This window comes from Gastrolobium bilobum, unplaced genomic scaffold (genome assembly GCF_033153095.1).
Source record: "Gastrolobium bilobum isolate Gb01-03AN ecotype WA unplaced genomic scaffold, APGP_CSIRO_Gbil_v1 utg3596, whole genome shotgun sequence".
Taxonomy (NCBI): Eukaryota; Viridiplantae; Streptophyta; class Magnoliopsida; order Fabales; family Fabaceae; genus Gastrolobium; species Gastrolobium bilobum.
Genome location: NW_026896786.1, coordinates 33,277 through 55,861, shown reverse-complemented (window position 1 = coordinate 55,861; position 22,585 = coordinate 33,277). Strand labels below are relative to the sequence as shown.

Genomic DNA, 22,585 nt, shown 5'->3' with positions numbered 1-22,585 from the left:
CACAACCATGATAGGATCCTTATTGCGTTGGGTTCTTGGAAGGCCTAATATGAAGTCAAGACTGATATCTTCCCACGGTGCATTTGGAACAAGGAGGGGTAAATATAAGCTAGCATTAGTGCCCTTGGTTTTAGCAATGTGACAAACTCTGTACCTCTCCACAAGTCTAGCAATATCACGCTCAATTTAGGGCCAATATAAGTGTTCGCAGATCAAGGCTATTATCTTGTGAACACCAACGTGCCTTGCTAACCCTCCTGAATGTCCCTTGAGGATGATCGCCTCCGGTAGTGAACAATGAGGAATACAAAGTCTATTGCCTTTAAAAAGGAACCCATCAACTATCAAAAACTGCATATAGGGCCCTGCCTTGCATTTCTTCCAAATATCCCTAAAATCAGTATTGAAACCAACAACCTTTATCTGCATAGTGGATAATAATGAGTGCTTCCTGCCAAGTGCATCTGCGACCTTGTTCAGCGCTCCTACCTTATGTTGAATAACAAAGTTGAAAGCTTGATGGAATTCCACCCACTTAGCGTGCCTGGTATTCAGTTTGTGCTGGACATTAATATACTTCAAGGCTTCATGATCAGAAAACAGGATAGACTCCTTAGAAATTAGATAGTGCCTTCAATGCTCCAAGCTCCGAATTATAACATAAAACTCCTTGTCGTAAGTAGAATATTTCCTCTTGGCTTCATTCAACTTCATTGAAGAATGCTACAGGTTTATTCTTTTGACTGAGTACACTCATTATGCCAACTCCAGAAACATCACAATGCACTTCAAAAACATCAGAAAAATCAAGCAGCACCAGAACGGGTGCTTCAGTTACCTTCCGCTTTAGTAATTGGAATGTCGTTTCTGCCTCCTTAGTCCACTCAAACTTGCTTCCTTTCAGAAAGTCTGTAATCGGTGATATAATAGTGCTGAAATCATGAATGAACCTCATATAGAAAGAGGATAAACAATGAAAGCTTATGATGTCATATATGCTCTTAGATGTCTCCCATCCAGTAATAGCTTCAACCTTTGTTGGATCCATCCTAATACCATCAGCAGAAATTATATACCCCAAAAGGTCATAGAATTGGTGAGGAAATGACATTTCTTCAGATTTACATACAACTTCTGTTTCCTTAAGGCCTTAAACACTTTCCTCAGATGTAGTAAGTGATGATCAACAGAGGAGCTATATATCAAGATATCATCGAAACAAACTACAACAAAAGAACCAACGAAAGTTCAAAAAACCTGGTTCATCAACCGCATGAATGTGCTTGGCACATTAGATGAGCCAAATAGCATAATCATCCACTCATATAACTCATCCCTTGTCTTGAAGGTGGTCTTCCACTCATCGCCAGATCGTATTTTGATTTGATGATAACTAAATTGCAAGTCTATCTTTGAGAAGACTATTGCTCCATGAAGTTGATCAATTAAGTCATCAAAGCGAGGTATGGGAAAACGATACTTGATGGTGATCCGATTGACAGCCCTACTATCGACGCACATCCTCTAGGTTTTGTCTTTCTTAGGGACCAACAAGGCAGGTACTGCATAGCGACTCATGCTCTCCCTTACTACACCCTTCTTCAGCAGCTCCAACACCTATTTGTGTAACTCCTCATGCGCCTTAGAACTCATCCTATATGTTGCTTTGTTGGGTATAATAGCTCCTGGCACAAAATCAATGTAATGTTGGATGTCTCTCATAAGTGGCAGTCCCAGTGACATCTCCTCAGGGACCACATCAACAAAGTCTTCCAACAACGACTTAACCTACAAGGGAATGTCAGAAACATCAAAATTCTCTTCCATTATCACACAAGCAAATATCTCAACGGCATTGGCGACTTCTTGTTGGAAATATGCTCTGGATAATATAGTATTCTTTGCCTCATCCCTCAAATCAGAAGGCACAAAGTAATAGTCAATCCATCCTTCTTGAAAGTTTAAGTGTTTTTGAAGCCATCATATCACGTCTTCCTATCAAAATGTCACGGCCTACCTAACAAGATATGACATGCATCCATCGGAATGACATCACACCACACCTCATCAGTATATTTCTTGCCGATAGAAAACTAAACGAGGCACTTCTTATTCACCTTCACCTGACTTCTTTTTTTCAGCCAAGAAAGCTTGAAGGGCTATGGGTGTTCCTCAGTTTTTAGCCCTAACTTCTCGACCATGGTATTAGAGACAACATTCTCACATCTCCCTCCATCAATGATCATACTACACACCTTGCCACCAATGGTGCACTTAGTGTGGAATATATTATGTCGGAGCCACAACTCATCATCGGCTACGTCTACACTCAGAACCCTCCGAATAACTAAGGATTCTCCAACATCACCATAGATAATTTTGCTTTCTTCAGACCTTTCTTTCACCTGATCTCCTTCGCACTAATCATAGGTGGAGCCTATATCATTAGTTGGAGTATCGATAAGAATAACATATTACCGATTTGGACAATCAGCAACGAAGTGTCCTAAACCCTGACACTTGAAACACCTCTTTGCCGTAGTTCCTGTCTTGCTAGCTCCACCATTGGTCATTACCCCTTTGCTTTCTAGTTTTGGGTTAGAAGGATCCTTCCCCACACTAGTGTAGGCTGTTGAGCTTGATAACTTTCCTTTACCAAAAAATTTGGGTTGGAATTTTGAAGTACTTCTTTTTCTCTTATACTGCTCCTCTACCATCAAAGCTAATAGAACGAGAAAAATCGAATTTAATAAATTTCATTTATAGTCGACATACGTCCTCATATGACCAATATTGTTGCAAGTATACAACATCTGAGATCTCGGTCCGCAGTCCTCCTAGGTAATGAGCAACCAATTGTTTGTCCTCCTCTGCGATATCTCAGCGCATCCGCAGACGATCAAACTCAGTTGTATACTATTCAATTGATAGTCTTGCTGCTTGAGATTATGGTGCTCAATAAATGCCTCCCACCGGCAGTGAATAGGTAAAAAAATGTTGTTGCAACAGTTTCTTCGTCTTATCCCAACTCCCGATCTTCGACTTTCCTTCTTTGTTTCGCTGTTTCTTAATATATTCCCACCAAATTGAGGCATGCTTCCTCAGTTTGATAGCGACCAGATTGACCTTCTAGTCTTCTGTCAAGTCTCTGATGTCAAAGACCCTATCGATGGTGTGTAACTAGTCGATGAACTCATTTGGATGAATGGTACCCTCGAATTTTCGGATCTCAATCTTCACTGCAATATTAGCAAAAAAGGATTGATTTCTAGGTTGACTTCGTCCTCGTTGCTCCTGGTTCCAGTTCCATAATAGATTTTCGCTTCTTTCCTCCTCATGAGATGATCTTACATATTTTCTTCCTTCAACTGACTCGTCCAACTGTGTTTGGGCAAACAGTTGTTCGAGCTCCTGAATTTGTCTACCTTGTTCTGCAATTGTAGTGGCCATTGTTGCAACTGTGGCATCTCGCGCGTCGATGTGTGGTTGTTCGTCGTCGCCGTTAAGGGTGTTACCACGCCTTCTACTGCCATCGTCGCCTCGACCCCGTCGTCCACGATCTTGACCTCGACCACCATTATTCTGTTCAGCCATTTATGTGGCAACCATAGCTCTGATTACCAAATAACACGGAAGCAGTAACCAATTGGCTAAACAAAAAAAAGACTGAACATAAGGATTGCGAGAAAATACTATTTCTCTTTTCTGAATTTTATTAACCAAAAACAACCAAATAACAATAGGGTTCTCCAAGTCTTAAATAGGCAAAACAAACAAAACAAAACGAAATCAAAAAGGAATCATGCACAATCAAAGGAGATAACACACAATCAACGCACACTCAAATATAATCTTAAAATAACAAAAAAGGAAATAACTAGCAATTATTTAAAATCCCTAAATTATGAAATAAATTATGAAAAAGTCCAATCCAAGTCAGTCAGCTTGGGCGTATCATTTAGTGAGTGTCCTTTTAAAGGACACAAGCTTATATTCTTTTAGCAGTTTTAACTATGTATTCCTGGGAATTCGTAGTTATAATGTTAAAGTTGTACTTTTTTGTCTCTCTTCAGGAGCTGTCTAATGACGTGGAAAGTGAAAATAGTATAACTTTAATACTATAATTATGCATTTCCGAGAATGCATAATTAAAAACTGGTAAAAGGACATAAGTTTATGTCCTTTAAAAGAACATTCTTTTTCCATATAAATTAATCATCCAATAAGAAAATATTGATGGAAGTAATGTTACTTTTATCAAAAGTATTATCCAATCAACTGTCCCCAAAAAAAACATTGAGTATTCAATTTTTCACAAAAGCGTATACTTTTAATAAATATAAATTAATATAATCTTATACGAAAAATTATTTTCTCATACAATAGGAGATAGTTTTCTCATACTGTGATATATCGAAACCCGTGTTATTTTTTTTATTTTTTATTTTTTTTAACAAGTAGTTAGTTCCATCACTTTTTGTGTCTATGGCATAAGAGACTATATTTCATATGACATGAGAAAAGAAAAGCCTTTTTTTATATTTATTATTATATTTCTAATTTACTTATTCGTCACGCAAGTATTTATTAGACTCGAAAGATCGATGAGAAATTACGCAACTAATTCATACCGTATGCAATTAACTGCTCCAAAAGTTTAGGCATAGGAGAAATTATTCTACTATTTACGATGCATTAAAAGAAGGATGACCAATTTTGCCTGTAAATAAGAGTTTTCTCCGTCAGTTTTTATCATCCCATTTTAGGATGAAGAGTTGGCATGGGATCTGTGTGAAAGCTCAATTTTATTCCAGGGGTAGTCAAAAGTTTCAACATTGAAAAATGTATAGCGGTATTTGTTTACTACCTACCAAAAATGAATTTAAGTGAAGAATGGTTGAAATTGCATATGGGAGGAAATGCGAAAGACAACCATGACAAAGAGTATCCAGTGTGTTTTTATTTGAAGTTTCCTTTATTAAATGCTTAAAATGAGAACATTTTAGAGTGGCTGCGTAGGTCATTGTCAAAATAGCTATATATATATATATATATATATATATATATATATATATATATATATAGTGGCCACTCTGCATTCTGTTAGAAAGGCAATAGGATCAGGTAAAGAGATATGCTTATGCAGTTATGCCTCTATTTCATTGGTCGATACTAGAATTATGGAGTATACATAGGAGCACTAGTGACTGGCAAGTTAATTTGTCTATTCCTGCAAGAATAAAGGATTGACATCAATTCCGTAATAAGTTTGAGGTGCTAGCAAATAATTCTTAGTCAGATCTTTTGCTACTTTACAAATGGATGATCGTCAAGATTTGATTCAAGCATCGGATTCATATGTCACTAGTTACTTTATCTGTTTTGTAATACATGAAAAATCGTACAATTTAACTATTACTGATGGTATTTTTCTACCTTTTTATTTTTATCAGTGTTTTAAAAGTCGGATCGAACCAGCGGGGTAACCTAAGTGAGGGCACCGGTTCGAGTTGGCAATTGGATTAGGTCATATCCTCAATTGTTGGTCAAAATGAATCTTATAATATATTTAGGGGCAGGATCATCTTACAACAGTGTACGAATAATAAGTCTTATACCAAATCTTAATCACTAATTTTCTGCATCTAACGGTTAAGATTTATTAAGTCTCACTCATTAATTAAATTTTAATTCCCAATAAATCTCAATTGTTAGATGAACGGAAATCAACAGTTAAGATTTGGTGTAAGAATTATTATTTTTACACCGATGTAAGTTGATCCTATCCCATATATTTATTATATAATTTAATATAAATTTAGGACAAAATATTTTACTTTTGATAGTGACTTGAACTCGAACCCAACATATGGGAGTGGGTAGTATTACTAGTTATCATTAAGCTACCATCAATTGTTGGTCAAAATACACCTTATAATATATTTATTATATAATTTAATATAAATTTAATTAAATCAATTAAATCACTGACCCACCAATTGAATCAATAATCCAAAACCCTCAATCGGGACAAATTTTTGAAACACTAATTATTATTATTATTTTGTAGGATGAGTATTTTATATAAGATGTGGGACCCACATCTTTAAAAAAATTTCTTCCCACTCTCTTTCATGATTTATCTCTTTCTTTTACTTAAAATGACACAACTCTGTATTCTTTAAAATGATACACACTTTTTCTTTTATACGAAAGTTGCTGTTTTTCTTGTACTGTTTGTTCTGTCAATAAAACACTGTAGAGAACAACAATTTCCAATTGTCGTCATGTCAATTGGATCAAAAGCCCATATCTGGTTACTTCTTAGTTGTCTTAGACAAAATGGATTGGGCTTACCCACAGTACAACCTTCCAGCAAGTTAAGGACCATGGATTCAAATTTGTTGTCATAATTTTTTTCCTAGCTTTTTCTATTTTTTAATTGAACGAAAACAATACAAAAGATATTTTTAAATGACAATATTTTTATCTTTAATTATCAAATTTTTTAGTTGACTTGTTATTCCATTGGAGAGATAAAGAAAAGACAACATATTTGATTCCAAGAAAAATGGTGTAGTCTCTTAGCCGACACAAACGTTTACTTGTAGCAAATATAAAGAATATTCTCTAAATGGTGTCATCATGATTAGAAATATGAATTTATCTCTAGGTAATAAGAAATTAAGAATGCCTTTCACTGGTCATAGGTGTCCTTTTACTCTATGTATGTTGAATCAATAAGAAAATTGTTTGAACCGAAGAATATGCTCTACCTAACGCAAAATGAATCCACTGTGAACACGAAACTATTACGTATATACTTCGTAAGAGTTTAGTCAGCAAGAAAGTTAGTTGGGATGTGTCAATCATTTAGTTTGTTTTATGTATCCAAAAAAAATAAAAATCATTTAGTTTGTTTTATACTTTTTATCTTGTCTTTATACATGGTATGAGATATATATTACTTTAACAAGAGGAGAATTAGCTTATACCGACGACTATTTTTAATTATTACTTTTACTTGTATTTAACGCTTTTACAATTAATAAAATAAAATTATTAAATACATAACCAATAATATGGCAAACTTACACCCGTATAAGTTGAGGTTTGATGTATCTTATATTGTAGTAGATAAATTTATCTCTTATATACATATAAAAGTATGTAGAATTCATGTTTTCTTTTTTCTCATATGGGCCAACATATTTTTATGTTAGAGATAAATTTATCTCCTACATGAGCAACATTAAGAGTTTAACATTTTTGTTTTTGCTACAAAAACAATTTTTGCTTCACACACACAAAAATAAGTGGATCCCTTTATATGTCACTAACTTTCTCTTTCTTATTATTATTATTATTATGAGATTCAATCATTTTTATATAAATATGATAGGAAAAAAATTTCTGCATTTTCCTAAACATTAAACCCATAAGTTGATTCTTTTTTACATGCATTATTCATATTTTAAAAGTAGCATCAATTGATATACTTCAATTAATTCTTTAATTGACTAAAAAATTGATGATTAGTAAATGATAACGACACAATTATGTGTTTAACTTGTTAGTATGGATACAGTAGGATGTCGTTGACCTGACCATTCCATGCTTTACTAGATTTTTTCTGATTTTGATTGAAACTTGAAAGCCGGAAGTAAGAAAAGTCAGAAGTAATCAGGTTTACTTTTCAACAAAACTAGTCGCATCTACTTATATGAGAAAACGTTGTTACATTATATGTAGGTAGATTTTTGTCTAATGAGAATTTTTTGGGGGACTTAGGGCCTGTTTAGATAGGGTTTTTTTTCTTTCAAAAGCTATTTTTTTTTTTGAAAAAAAACATTTTTCAATTTTAGTTCATTTGGATAACTGCTTTTAAAAAAAACAGAAGTCACAAAAAAATTCAAAAATTTACTTTTTTCAGAAGCTAAAATTTTTAACTTCTGTAAAAAAATAGAAGTCAAAAACCAATTTTTTTTTTTCAAAAGCTAAATATTTTTATAAAAATATAAATAGCTTTAACTTTTGTAAAAAAACTTTTAAAATAAAGAAGAAATAAAAGTTACTTTTTTAAAAGGCGAAACAAATGGGCTCTTGATAAAAAAAGTATGGGTATAAATAAAAAAAAATTTAATTTGAAAAAAAGATGTAGCCAAATAAGTACATCCGAGATATTAAAAAAAAATTCCTACTTATATACATAACTTAATATCTGTACGATTCTTCTTATTTAATTATAATTAAAATTATATTGGTACAGAACTAGTGCGATTTATATCTAATTTTGTTAAAAGAAAAACCTTTTATGTGAAAAAAAATATTATTCTCAGATACAAATTAATTCTTCTAATACCTAATTTTAAAATCAATTCTAAGTCCATATGGGGCGTTGACGACCGACAGGCATATTTGCAGTGCATGCAGAACAGTAAGGAAATGGGCAGGAAACAGAGAAGTTTCTTTATAATCTTATATTATTTATATTAATTTAAGGGAAAAATATATATATTTTAAAAAGAATATTATATTTATAAATTTTTTGTTTACAAATTATATTATATCTTACCGATAACTAAGGATGTAAATGGGTAAGGCTAGTCTACAGGGATTTACGACCTAGTCTACATTAAGCCAGATTTAACTAATTACAAATAGTAAAATAAAACAGGTTTAGGCTTTTAAAAAAGGGAAATGTTATACTTACAACTTATTTTTCTTTACAACCTCTTACAACTAATATCTTAACCGTTGATTTCTGTCAATCAACGGTTAAGATTTTTGCAAATAAAATTTATTAAATAATTATTAATTCACAATAAATCTTAACCGTTGATTGACGGAAATCAACGGTTAAGATATTGGTTGTAAGAGGTTGTAAAGGAAAATAAGTTATAAGTATAACTTCTCCTTTTAAAAAAACCTATTTAGAAAATAAGCCACAAGTTTTTTTTTTGTACATGTCGGGCCTATAAGCTTACAGGCCGACTTAAATCATATTATTTAATTTAAATAAAATTATTATTTTAATAATTTTGAATAATAAAGTAATATTAATTATTTTTTTAATTGTTAAATATTTAATAGACTTAAACAGGCTACGAGGCCTACGCCAAGACTTTTAATGTTTAAATATAAGTTAGGTCAGACTATTTAAGTCAAAAACTAGTCTAGTCTATTTACACTTTTATAATATAATTTGTAAGTTTGTAAAAAAAAAAATTTCAATATAACCATTCTCGCCTAAAAAGTGTTGTATCAGAAAAACTGATAAATTATGGAGGAGAAAGAATTGGGTTTTTTTTCTTTTTTCTATCCTATCTATCTCTGTTTTTCTCTAAAAAAGGAGCATTGAAAGAATAATCATTCTTCCCTTAATTTAATAATTATATTTTGTGGTATGTTTGAATAGTTGGAGTAGTTGGGGGAAGAAACAGCCTTTGGAGTTTGATTATTATAATAATAGTAGCCATGCTTTAGGAGAGAATGATTTAAATCACTTACCCAAGTCACAAAGAATCCTTTGGAATTTTTTTTGTTAGGATTTCAGCTTCAATCTCATTCATAATTTGGAGTTTTACACATTTCAACCATCTCCACATCTCAAGTAAGAGTCAATCTTTACTACTATTATTATTACTATTTTGTATTCTTTGAACATCTTGTTTCTTTTCCAGCTGTTTTTTTTTTCTGTTTTACAGTTTATTAATGTTACCTGGGTGGGTATATGACATTACTGGGTTTCTATGTATGTTGTTTGTTACTTTGACTTGCTTCAAGAAAATTTCATGATCAATAATGTATTCGTTTTATGTTCCAAATGTTTATCCTTTACAATGTTCAAAATTTCATTTTTTCATTCCTTCTGTTTGCTTAATTTATAGGATATTGTGATGCCGGCTATGAGATTGCATGGATATGTCTTGGCTGTTTCGTATTGCTTTATCATCTTCAAAGCAGCAACACAACCAACAGATCCTTCAGAAGGTGAATTTGTTGTTAGAGCGTTCAAAATTTGGATTTTTCTGTTTCACTTTGTTCTTTTGGTGTTTATGTGAGTTTAGACTCTGAAAACAAGGGAACATGGATTCAAATCTCAGTCAAAGCTGAAAAAAAAAAAAAAAAGCTTTCAAGTTATTATAATGATAAACTTAGTGCAGGAAGTGGGGTGTATGCAAATCATTTCATTTTCCTTTATCTGCTGTCCCCGTGTAACTTGTTTTGGCATATGAAATTTGTAACCTTAATACTTGGTTTATGTATGTTCCATTTGTAGTAAATGCATTGATAGATATCAAGAAAACTTTGATTGATCCTATGGACTATCTGAGAAACTGGAATAAGGGTGACCCATGTGCACAAAATTGGACCGGGGTTTGGTGTTTTGATAGGGTCGGGATTGATGGTTACTTCCATGTAAGCGAACTGTATGGCTCTTTATCCTTCTTTTGTTTTATCAATTTCAATTTCCCCAATCTAGAATATCAAAACATGTTATTTACACAAGGAGTTAATATTATTACAGACACTTCTAATTGTTTTTCTGTCATCACCACTTTATGAAGCTACTTAATGAATGCAAATCTCTCGGGAAGTATATCACCTCAGTTTTGTCAACTATCCCAACTTAAGATACTGTGAGTTGCATCATTTGAAAAATTGTTCTCTTAAAAACAATGTAACAGAAGAGTTCCTAGTAATACCTTCTGCCGTGTTAATAACTTCATTGTTCTCTGCTTGAAGGAATTTCATGTGGAATAATCTGACAGGAAAGATACCGAAGGAGATTGGAAATATTACATCACTGACACTATTGTAAGATGACTTGAACTTTTTTTGGAGTCATGTCCTTTACACAAGAAGCTGAATTATAAGAATTGATCCTCATCGAGTTTTTTACTTTAAGGTGTTGTCTGTCCTGTTATATATTGTTGCAATTTGTGTTAAAAATAAAATATGGGTCTTATTTGGTAGGTGAGTTTGGACTTCTGCTGACCCTGAAAATTATAATTGAACATATTGTATCACTTTGTAACACAAATATTAAGTTTAGATGAGGACTACAGTTGGCTGTGACTATAGAGCAAAGACTTGTGGTAAAATTAAAGCTACTGTTTTGGAGAAATTTCTGATTTCTGCTTTCTGTATCTTAGTTGCATGATTGAAGAAAAGTGAATAGACTAACACTACAACTCAAGAAATTTTATGATGCAATCATGCAACACTATATATATTGGTTCCAACATACATTAAGTTTTTATTTTGTTGTGTAATGTATAAATAATTATTCTGATGTATTGCCTTTGCAGGCTCCTAAATGGCAATAAGTTATCTGGTAATTTACCAGAAGAGCTTGGCAACCTTTCGAACTTGACTAGACTCCAAGTTGACCAAAACCAACTCTCTGGTCCTATACCGCAAACATTATCTAACTTGGTCAAAGTTATACACCTGTGAGTGGATCTCCTACCTAAATCTGTCATAACTTGGTTTTTAGCTGGTTTTCTTACACTTACACTTTATCTGTTTTACTTGTATCTTTGCAGCCACATGAACAACAACTCATTTAATGGTCAAATTCCACATGAACTTTCAAAGCTACCCAAGATTCTGCACTTGTCAGTATTTAAGCTATTTTTTTTTAATTTCCCTTGTGGTTTAAGACTTCCATTGCTTTCTGCAATGCTTCTCCAAATTCAAACTTGTATACAAGTTTTCAGTGTCTGCTTGTTGAAATGACTTTACAGGCTTATGGACAATAATAACTTATCTGGCTATCTTCCACCAGAATTCTCCGGGATGCAGAGTTTGCGAATAATGTATGTTTTACTTCTTCATTGTTTAGATATGTGTTTTTTTTTTTTTTTTCTTTTGGTTGGTATAACGGATGTTGACATGCATCTTCTTGATTTTCAATGCCAATTCAATCGGTTTAAGGGAGTCCCTACCCCCTTCCAATTTTTGGTTTTGTGAAAAAGTAAATATCTTGCTCTGGTGCGATAAGATGGCATTCTCATGATGTTCAAACCAGTGTTTAAAAACCCGACCCGGCCGAGGTCAAGGGTCATGGGGTCACGGGTTCAACCGGGGGGTCATGGGGTCACTACGCTGACCCGGTTTTATATATTAAAAAAATATAAATATATATATCCTATATGAAAATATTAAAAAACAAATCACCAATCATCAAAGATTCAAAATATACTTAACATGCTTCACCAATTACAATTACAAGTCAATATTACACAACTTAATTAAAGTATCAAGATACCAAAGTACAAAACGTATATTCTAATGATACCAAAGTATATACCACAAGTCTAGGTCGCTGGGAGAGAAGACAACACTTAGATTTAGGTTTGTAAGCATTTTTTTTTTTTTTTTTAATAAAACGACATTGTTCATGGAATTTTCTTTAAAAAAAAATTGCAGTGACCCCTCTGACCCGGGAGTCACTGAAACCAGGCCGGGTTTTGGGAGTCGGAGGGGTCGATGTGCATATAGGGTCCAACTTGTGACCCCAACCCTCAAAGGGGAGGGGTCAGGGTCGACCCGGATCAACCCGGGGGGCGGGGTGGAGTTTTAAAACAGTGGTTCAAACTATAAGATTTATATACATGCGTTAGAATATCAGTACTCTTCTCATTTTAGGAGTCTTATTATGCTACAAGCTGAATGGTTGCATGAATACTTTTGCTTTGTCAAGAAAAGGAATTGTTTTTGTAGGTACAGTCTTATCCTTCTGATTTTCATATTTATTTTGTTTCCCCTTGCAGCCAACTTGATAACAATAACTTCAGTGGGACTGGAATTCCTCCCACCTATGCAAACTTATCCAGGCTTGTAAAACTGTAAGTGCTCAGGGATAACTACTTTTTTCCCTTTTTGTTCTTTATAATTTTATATTGGATTCCATAAGTTTGAGCTTTTAGATCAAAGGTTTTATTGACATGACCTCCAATCTGTTTTTAACCTCGTGGTTGGTGTCCTATCTTTCGTTTTTTCTTTTCAAATTTCAGTATCAATGTGAGATAGCAGGGAGTCTCTGTTCTTCCATGCTTCAAAGTCAAATGGAGGCGGATCTTCCCCCTCTCCCCACCCCCCATTTTTTTCTTGCATACATATGTGTGTGTTTGTATGTTTATTGTGATTCTTTTTATCCTTCATTGTCTGGTATAATTCGTTAGAATTTTATAGCAATTCTTCTTCCTCTTTGTTAGTAAAGCAGTTTCCTGATAAAATATTAGTGAACTTTTCATGTGTGATATTGTTAATAACACATTTAGGAGTTCATATATTCTGGTTTTGCTGACCAAGTAGTGAGTGAAGTTTTTTCATTTGATATAATGTGTAGCTAAAATTTTCATGTTAGATTAATATGGCTACTGGTTATAGTTAGTTTTCTCTAATGATTGATTATATATGTGTGTGTGTGTGTATTTTCTATTCCAAGTATGATGAAGTTCAAACAAAAAACAATTAATGCATCTTTTAAGATCGAAGCTAGTGATAAGGAAGAAAAAAAAGAAAGGAAAAAGAAATCCTTATAAAGGAAAAAAATACCTTTATCCCTTGAAACCCTAGTTTTGAAGCTAAGTATTTATAAGTGTGACTCAGGAATGAAAACAGTGTAGGAACATATACTATTTGCCACCCCCCTTCCCCCCCCCCCCCCTAAAAAAAAAAAAAAACCACACAAAAAAAAAAAAAGAACTTTCATGTAAAAGTGTGTCCAAGATATTGTAAAAATCATCAGTTAGGCTTCACATGACAGATGATAGCTCAGGCGTGTATGTTGAATGTTTGGATAACCAATTAACATGGCCAAGGAATTCACATGCCTACTTCATTAAATTAGGCCTAGGACAAAAATCAAGTGTGATGTTGATAAAAAGAATGTTGTGAGTTAGACCTAGGACAAAAATAATTCATGGAAGGAGGATATGAAGTCACAAAAGCTTACTGCTACATTTTCAATTATGAATTGAAGAATATAACTGGTTGATTTTATTTCTTGGGCTAATCCTTCCTCTTTGACTTAACAGAAGTCTAAGAAACTGTAGTTTGCAAGGAGCTGTTCCTGATTTGAGTTCAATACCCAATTTTAGCTATTTGTAAGTTTAAGCATATCTCATGGCATTGCGCCTATTGACAGTGAAATAATTTACTTCTCTTTTGTTTCGACTACCCACTAATTTGTTACTGGTTTACGTTTCAGAGATCTTAGCTGGAATCATTTGACTGGACATATACCATCAAATAAACTTTCTGACAATATGACCACTATGTATGCAAATAGCCTTTTTTTGTTTGTATAGTATTGTTTGCCTTCTCCACTTCAGAATATTTATTTATCTTAATGCTAGCTGTGATTGATTTGAGTTTGATTTTGTTATTTTCTCGCAATTGTAGTGATCTGTCCAATAATTATCTCGATGGATCTATGCCGCAAAGCTTATCAAATCTTCCTTTTCTTCAAAAATTGTGAGTAAATACTCATGAACCTGTACTTCTCATAATATATTTATGTAATTATTACGTAACAGTATCTTGGAATATCAATATAATTATTTATGGGAAACAAATTGCCATGAAGAACGTTGTTGGACTTTTACATAAATGCAATGCCTTACAGAAAGGTTTGATGTTTTCTTTTCATTGTATATTATAGGTCACTAGAGAACAATTTCTTTTCTGGGTTTATGCCGACTAGCATATGGCAGAACATGTCCTTCAGTATGAATGCTCAACTTGCAGTGTAAATTCTGAATCCAAATTGCTGCTTCTGTTTCAAAGAACATTGTTTCTTTACGTCCAACTAATGTATTTTGACTAGCAATTTATTGTTTTAAGTTGATGGAATGGATGTTGATTATGTTATTTCTAAAGCGAGTTCATTATGTCTGTCCAATCTGTGCAGTGATCTCCGTAACAACTCACTTTCAGGCATTTTAGGAAATCTGAACCCCCCAGCAAATGTCACCTTGAGGTATTCAAATTATATATGTTCAATAATACATGGACTTTTATGCATCCACAAGATCTGATTCTTTCTCTTGTTGAATTCATGTTCATAATGTAGCAATCAGTCATTTCTCTTTTTCATGTGGACATGATATGTGATCGAGATTGGAAATAATGTTGCCTTTTATCAGTTTATGTAGGGTTTAGTAGTTCTAACTTGAAAAACAGATCAGTGTAATATTCAACAGTTCTGAATGGTTCCATGTTAAAGTAACAAATTGATGGATGGAACATAATTTGAGTCTCTAGCCATCGTGTGTGTTTCATGGCAATATGGTAGGACCAATAATTGTTTCTTTATAAAGTTGATATAGTGGGATAAAGAAGAAAGAGACCAAGTCACCACTCTACCTTAGGACAGTCTCAAGGAAGCTGTGATAGAAATGGAGTGCAGTGAATCTTATATATCACTTGACCTTACTATACACATGCAAGAGCTAGTACTTCAATGAATCTTTTTGGGATGATATAGCCATAGTTGATGAGTTGATAGGAATAAATATTAAACTTGAGTTCCATCAAAGGGTTTTCAATTAAGTAGAAGTAAGACGGATTATATAAAAAGTTCCGAAGGCATGAGTTAGCAATATTTGGGAGTTGAAAATTGGGGATCATTTCATATCACAATTCCACGGTTTAGGTATATTGGATCCATATTACAAAGTGATAGGAAATTTGATAGGGATGTCACACATCGGATTCAAACTTGGTGGATATAATGGAGAAATGCTTCAGGCATAATTTGCAAGTGTAAAGAACAAACTCAGAAAAATTCTACCGAACCATACAAGAAAAGATAAGATTGGGAACAAATGTATTCTTAAAAAGGTTGGAGAAGATGATACTCGCCAAGTGTTTTAGTCATGTAAGAAGAATTCTTAAAAAGGTTGGAGAAGATGATACTCGCCAAGTGTTTTAGTCATGTAAGAAGAATACCAATATAGGGTTTAGTGAGAAAAATGAATAAAATGGAGGATAGTCTTCACAAAGAAAAAAAAAAAGATAGTCCAATTTAATGGGTAGAGATCGAAGAAAACTTTAGGAAAATTTGGTTTTTGATAGATGCCAATGGCATCAATTGATTCATGTAGCTGACTCCACCTAGTACAGTAAGTCTTTGTTGCTGTTGCTGTTTTATTTGATCTTATAAAAATAACAGCCAAAAGCTTGCAACAGACCAATGTCAATCAAAGGAGAAAATGAACAATTACACTCAATTTTGTATTAAAATGGCTCACAGACTAATGCAACGGGTGGAATTTGATCCTGAAAATGATCTCCAACAATCAAGATTGAAATTAAATTAACTCTATCTCAATGATTCCTAATAGATTCAAAGTAGTGGTCTCTAGAAGTAAGGATGCATTCTTGGTCTTGTGCACTATTCAGTTAGACTTGATGCAAAAGTTTTTATGTTATTTTCTTTTCTTTATTTTTTTCCCCCTTGAAGGCTTTCTGGCAATCCTATCTGCAAGAATGATAGCATGCAAAATATTGGTCAATATTGTGGAACTGAAGCAGATAAAGTTGCCAACAACTCAAAAAATTCGACGGTTCACTGTCCAGTTCAAGCTTGTCCAGTTGACAATTTCTACGAATATGTCCCTGCTTCCCCTGTTCCCTGCTTTTGTGCATCACCTCTGAGAATTGGATTCCAACTGAAAAGCCCAAGTTTTTCTTACTTTCCTCCCTATATAACTTCTTTTGAAGTATATATTACTCAGTCTTTAAACTTACACCTCTATCAACTATCAATATATTCATATGCTTGGGAAGCGGGACCTCGTCTTAGCATGTATTTAAAACTATTTCCTTCATTCAATGATTCCCACTCTAGTGTTTTCAATTCAAGTGAGGTCCATCGCATTTTAAGCATATTTACGTCTTGGAAATCTGATCACAACGATTTCTTTGGACCATATGAACTCCTGAACATCACTCTTCTGGGACCTTATGCAAATTGTAAGTTTCTTAATCTGCACATTTTGTTATCTATATGATCTTTTATAGTTAATATATGCCATGTGGACTATATTATTATCAATGCATTCCACCACACACATACTTCCAACGGAAATTGCTTTTGCATCTTCTAGATGTGAATGGCAATTTAATTTGACTAATGCAAAGAAATTGAACACTTTTAATGTCTTCCTATAAGTCCTGTATCAGTTGTATACCACTACTTATCAAATTATGAAGCTGCCCTATTATATATATATGTGTGTGTGTGTGTGAGATGCTGCTCAATTATTTAATAGTATCTAGCTTATGTTGTGTCATTTTTCTCATATAAAAGGAAAAGCCATGTACTTGTCTGTGTCCTCTTTTTACTCAGTTGTTCACTGCAAAGATGAGAACATATATATATATATATATATATATTGTGATCAACGGAAGAATAGACAATGTAAAAGTAGTTTTCTTTGTTTCTGCCTTTGGTAAGTGTTTATGTTGTTGAATCAGATAGAATACATTCTCACAACTGGTCAACATTTTAAGTTATTTAGAATTGGGTTCTTTCATGTATTTCCTTTTTTTGTGTTTCTTTAATTTAACTTTGTTTCAGCAGTTACTGAGTCAGAGAGGAGCAAAACAAGTGCAGGCATATTAATAGCTTCTATTCTAGCAGCTGTTGCTTGTTTTTTAGCAATATCTGCATTAGTCACTCTCCTAATCACCAGAAGACATGTCAAATACCATTGCAAGAAACATTTTTGTAAGTATTCTAAAATAATCTTTTGATTGGTGATAATTTCATTTGGACTATCTTTAAAGAAAGAGATCTAAATTCTTATTTGTTTTTACAGCCTCTAATATTTCTATCAGAATAGATGGAATGAAAGCGTTTACTTTTAAAGAATTGGCCCTTGCTACTGACAAATTTAGCAGCTCAATGAAAGTCGGCCATGGAGGTTATGGAAACGTTTATAAAGGCATTTTGTGTGATGATGCACTTGTGGCCATAAAGCGAGCAGAAGAAGGCTCCTTGCAAGGGCAAAAGGAATTTTTGACTGAGATCAAGCTTTTATCAAGGTTACACCATCGAAATCTTGTCTCGCTGATTGGGTACTGTAATGAAGCAGGGGAACAGGTATGTTACTTATCATCCAAATCAGCTTGCAGCTAGTTTTATTGAAGAATTTGAATGTAAATGAAAAAGAATGTTTTGTGTGAATGCATATATGATTAACAATAGCATTGTGTGGGGCTTAACCCCTTACGAGTACCAAAAAAAAAAATAGCATTGTGTAATTCTAGATGTTAAGTTAGAACTCCTGACAAGATAGAAAGCAATTTCTGTTAGTCCCTGAACTCAACATGCAACCAGATATTCTCCTTCAGTCTGTTTAAGCCTTCTGTTGATCTGTTCTGCTGTGTTTGTTATCAGGACTCTCTACTTAATTACCTGAGCAAATGAATTGCATGCTGTAACAAGTTTCTTTTTTATCTCTCTCCCTAGGATTTCAAATTATGTCAAAATGGACTCTACTAGTTCTTTTCTGCACTAGTTCTAAAGAAATATAAAATCATTAATGTAACCTCACCTAAAAAGCTTAAGTTTTTGAGTTGAATTGGTTCTTTACATGGTATCAAAGCCTCGGTGTCATGGGTTTGATCCTCACTGCCCTCCATTTAATTAATAATTAATTAAGTCTTGAGTCGTTTTTTAGCACAAGTAGGTGCGCCTGTGCATTGTCCACCCTTCAAGCCCTGTGGGCTCTCGTGTGAAGGGGTGTGTTAGAGAAGTGTCATAAGGGTTGAATTGGTTCTTTATATCGTATCAGACACTAAGTATCACGGGTTTGATCCTCATCGCCCTTATTTAGTTAATGATTAATTAATTATTGTGGAGTCTCTTAGCACAGATAGGTGAGCCTGTGTATTATCCACTCTCTAAGCCCAATAGGATCTCGTGTGTGGGGGTTGTATTTGAGAAATATAAAACTATGAATGTAACCTCGCCTAACCGTTTAAATATTTTGGGTTGAATTGGTTCTTTACAACTTTTGAAGAAAGCTTGTCTTTGGAACTCACCTGTGCTATTCTAATTTAGACAAGTTTTCCATATTAGCTTGACATCAATATTTTTCTGATATACTCTTTCTCTACTGGTTCAGATGCTGATTTATGAATTCATGCCCAACGGCACCCTACGGGACTGGATTTTTGGTATGAAAATGTTGGACTTTTTTGTATTAAAACAAAAAATGTTTTCTATGCCAAACATAAATAGATATCTATTACTTTATTTTATTTTGTGTATATTTTCTATTTCTCTTCTTCTTGCATTCTGCTCTTCAGTTTTAGACTTCATTTGCAAAAATATTGTAATTATATGATTAGACAAAATCTGATCTCTTTGGAAAAATATTTCAATGAAAACTTCCTACAAACCCATTTTCACTTATATATTTGATTCCAAGCCATGATTTTGATTTTTTATTTATTTTATTTTTTTTAATGTTTTCAATTGTGCGTATAAGCTGTGATCTAAGTTAAGGATACTATGATGTTGCAGGTAAAAGCAGAACTGAGGATAGCCTAAATTTTGGCATGAGATTGCGAATTGCAATAGGTTCAGCCAAAGGCATATTATATCTGCATACTGAGGCTGACCCTCCTATATTTCATAGAGATATTAAATCCAGTAACATACTTCTCGACTCCAATTTTACTGCAAAAATAGCTGACTTTGGACTCTCACGGCTTATACCATACCTAGATGATGAAGGAACTATGCCTGAGTATGTGTCGACAGTTGTAAGGGGAACACCAGTAAGTTTGTTAAAGATAATTTAGTGATAATTTCAATTCCAATATTGAGACTTGAAGTGTTGAGGAAGTATCTGATTACATTAATTATGCAACTGATACACTTTATGCAATATTTTTATGGCTGATCTGTTGGAAATAATCAAGTATGAGTTATAAAGAAGTACCACATAGACTAGACATAGACCAAGTGATGACCATATAAGTGTGAAAGACCCATAAACCTGCAGCCTTAAGGTTTTGGGTTGAGATGTGGCGTCGGCCCACTTATTGTGGTTTGTCATTTGGCCCATTGGTGGATGTACCCTTTGCAAAGGGTTTTGGGCTCCTCGTATCATTCCCAACAGTGGTATCAGAGCCAACGATTTGAGACAAGTGTTTGGAAGGCCTCTGCAGAAGGCTAGTGTGACCCTAATATTTGAAGAGAAAAAAAGACTTCCGCAGAAGTTGACTTTAGAGTAAGAATGATATTGGGCCTCACACTTGAGGGAGGATGTTGGAAATAATCAAGTGTGAGTTATAAAGAAGTACCACATAGACTAGACATAGACCAAGTGATGACCATATAAGTGTGAAAGACCCATAAACCTGCAGCCTTAAGGTTTTGGGTTGAGATGTGGCGTCGGCCCACTTATTGTGGTTTGTCATTTGGCCCATTGGTGGATGTACCCTTTGACAACCAACCGTGCTTTGTGCTTGTCAATTTCACCATTTTCCTTTAACTTTGTTTTAAACACCCACTTCACACCAATGATTTTGTGTCCATTTGGAAGATCAGTTAACTCCCAAGTATCATTCCTCTCAATTGCATCAATTTCAGCATCCATTGCTTTTCGCCATTTTTCTTCTTTGACAGCACTCTCAAAAGTCACGGGATCACATTCTGAAAACAAAACAAAGTGAGTAATTGGATCTTCAATTCCAGTTACCTCATAATCTTCCATCCAAGCAGGCCTTCTTCTAACACGACGAAGAGATTGAGTTTCTTCTTCGTTAACTCCAACTACTGTTGGTGAGGATTGACTAGCTGAAGAAGTTGCAATAGACGAATTTTCAGGCATACTAGATGCTGAAATTTGCTCTTGTTCAGAATCAATATCACAACAATTAATTTTGAGTGGTTTTAAGTTTGAGTGGTTTTATCTGCCATTGGTTCCTCAAATAATCCTCGTAATCTAAAACCGACCGCACCTAGCTTGTCCTAAACAGCTCAAATTCTGTGCAATGTCCCATGCGGCCATGCAATTCATTTCCTTTGTTGTTTTTAGATTCTTGTGTAGTTAAAAATGATGCATTTAATTTTCATACCTTCTATTATTTGATTATTATGGGTGGGGCAATTTTTGTTTTTGCTTTGTTTCCTTTTTCTCTCCTGGAAAGGGAATTCATAACAATTTTTTTTGCTATCATGCTGTGTCAGAATGGTATTGGATTATTCTTGAGTTGCAGACTTGCAGTGTTAAACAGTTCAATATTTCCCCAATGACTACTTTGCTAAAATTGTCAAAACTTAGAGGCAATACAGTCTAAATATAATGATTTCTTTATGAACTTGGCCTGCAGGGTTACCTGGACCCCGAGTACTTGTTGACTCATAAGTTGACAGACAAATCTGATGTTTACAGCTTGGGAATTGTGTTTCTGGAGCTTTTGACCGCCATGAAACCAATCTCACATGGGAAAAACATTGTTCGCGAGGTACTTCTTTAATAGCCCCACTAGTCCTCTTTCTTATCTCTGGTCACGTTAGAAGTTATGCCAGGTAAAGGACAAATAAAAAGGGAGGGGGAAGTTAATAACTATACCTGATGAAACAAATGGTTTTCTCTTTGTTTGTTATGAAGAAATGATGAAAAAGACAACTATCATCCCAGTTTGATGATGAAAGTTTTGGATAAAAATAGTATTGGAAATTTTATTATAATGCCAGCACAATGTGCAGAAAAGGGAACATTTTGAATTTGCAATGTCCAATATTATGTATTTAAATGTGACTAAAGGGTCACGGATTTGAATTCAGGAAATAGCCATTTGCAAATATGCAATAATAAGACTGTGTACAACGATTGCCAGCACCCCTATCCTCGCTCGTCGAGGTTTAATGGGAAGTGGTTTTCTGTGTATTTAAATATGAGATCCTGTTAGATATCTGATTTACATAGCCTTTAGAAAGAAATACTATGCACAACACTATTTACTAATGGTACACTGTTATGTCAGGTTAATGTGTCGCGTCAGTCTGGTGCGATACTTTCCATCATTGACAGCAGGATGGGTTGCTGTCCATCTGATTGTTTGGAGAAGTTTGTAACTTTGGCTCTTAGTTGTTGCCATGACAAACCAGAGGAGCGACCATCAATGCTAGATGTGGTGAGGGAGCTGGAAAATATTCTTGAAATGTTGCAAGAAACTGAAAGTATTTCCTCAGACGTCACCTCTGAAAATTCTGGTAAATTGGTACCATCATCATCATATATGGAAGACCAGAACATGTCCTCAAATTTGTGAGGCTGCAATCTTGTCAGTGGTGTTATTCTAACAATTCATCCTCTTTGATATCATGCATGCTGGTCTCTTGGACATATTCTACTTTGTTGTTCCACAGTCATACAAAATGTAATTATACCAATTAACTATCATTTTATAATACTTAGACTATATATATTAAGGGGAAGGTTATATTTACAAATTTTTTGTTTACAAACTACACTAAGTATGACCGGTCATACTTCAATCACGAGTGTATGACCGGTCATACTTAGTGTAATTTGTAAAAAAA

At 34.0% G+C, this 22,585-nt stretch overlaps 1 pseudogene; it reads left to right on the top strand.

Moving 5' to 3' along the window:
* Positions 1–9,432: 9,432 nt before the first annotated feature.
* On the top strand, positions 9,433–22,508 carry LOC133301981 (probable LRR receptor-like serine/threonine-protein kinase At1g06840; annotated as a pseudogene).
* The last annotated feature ends 77 nt before the right edge of the window (positions 22,509–22,585 follow it).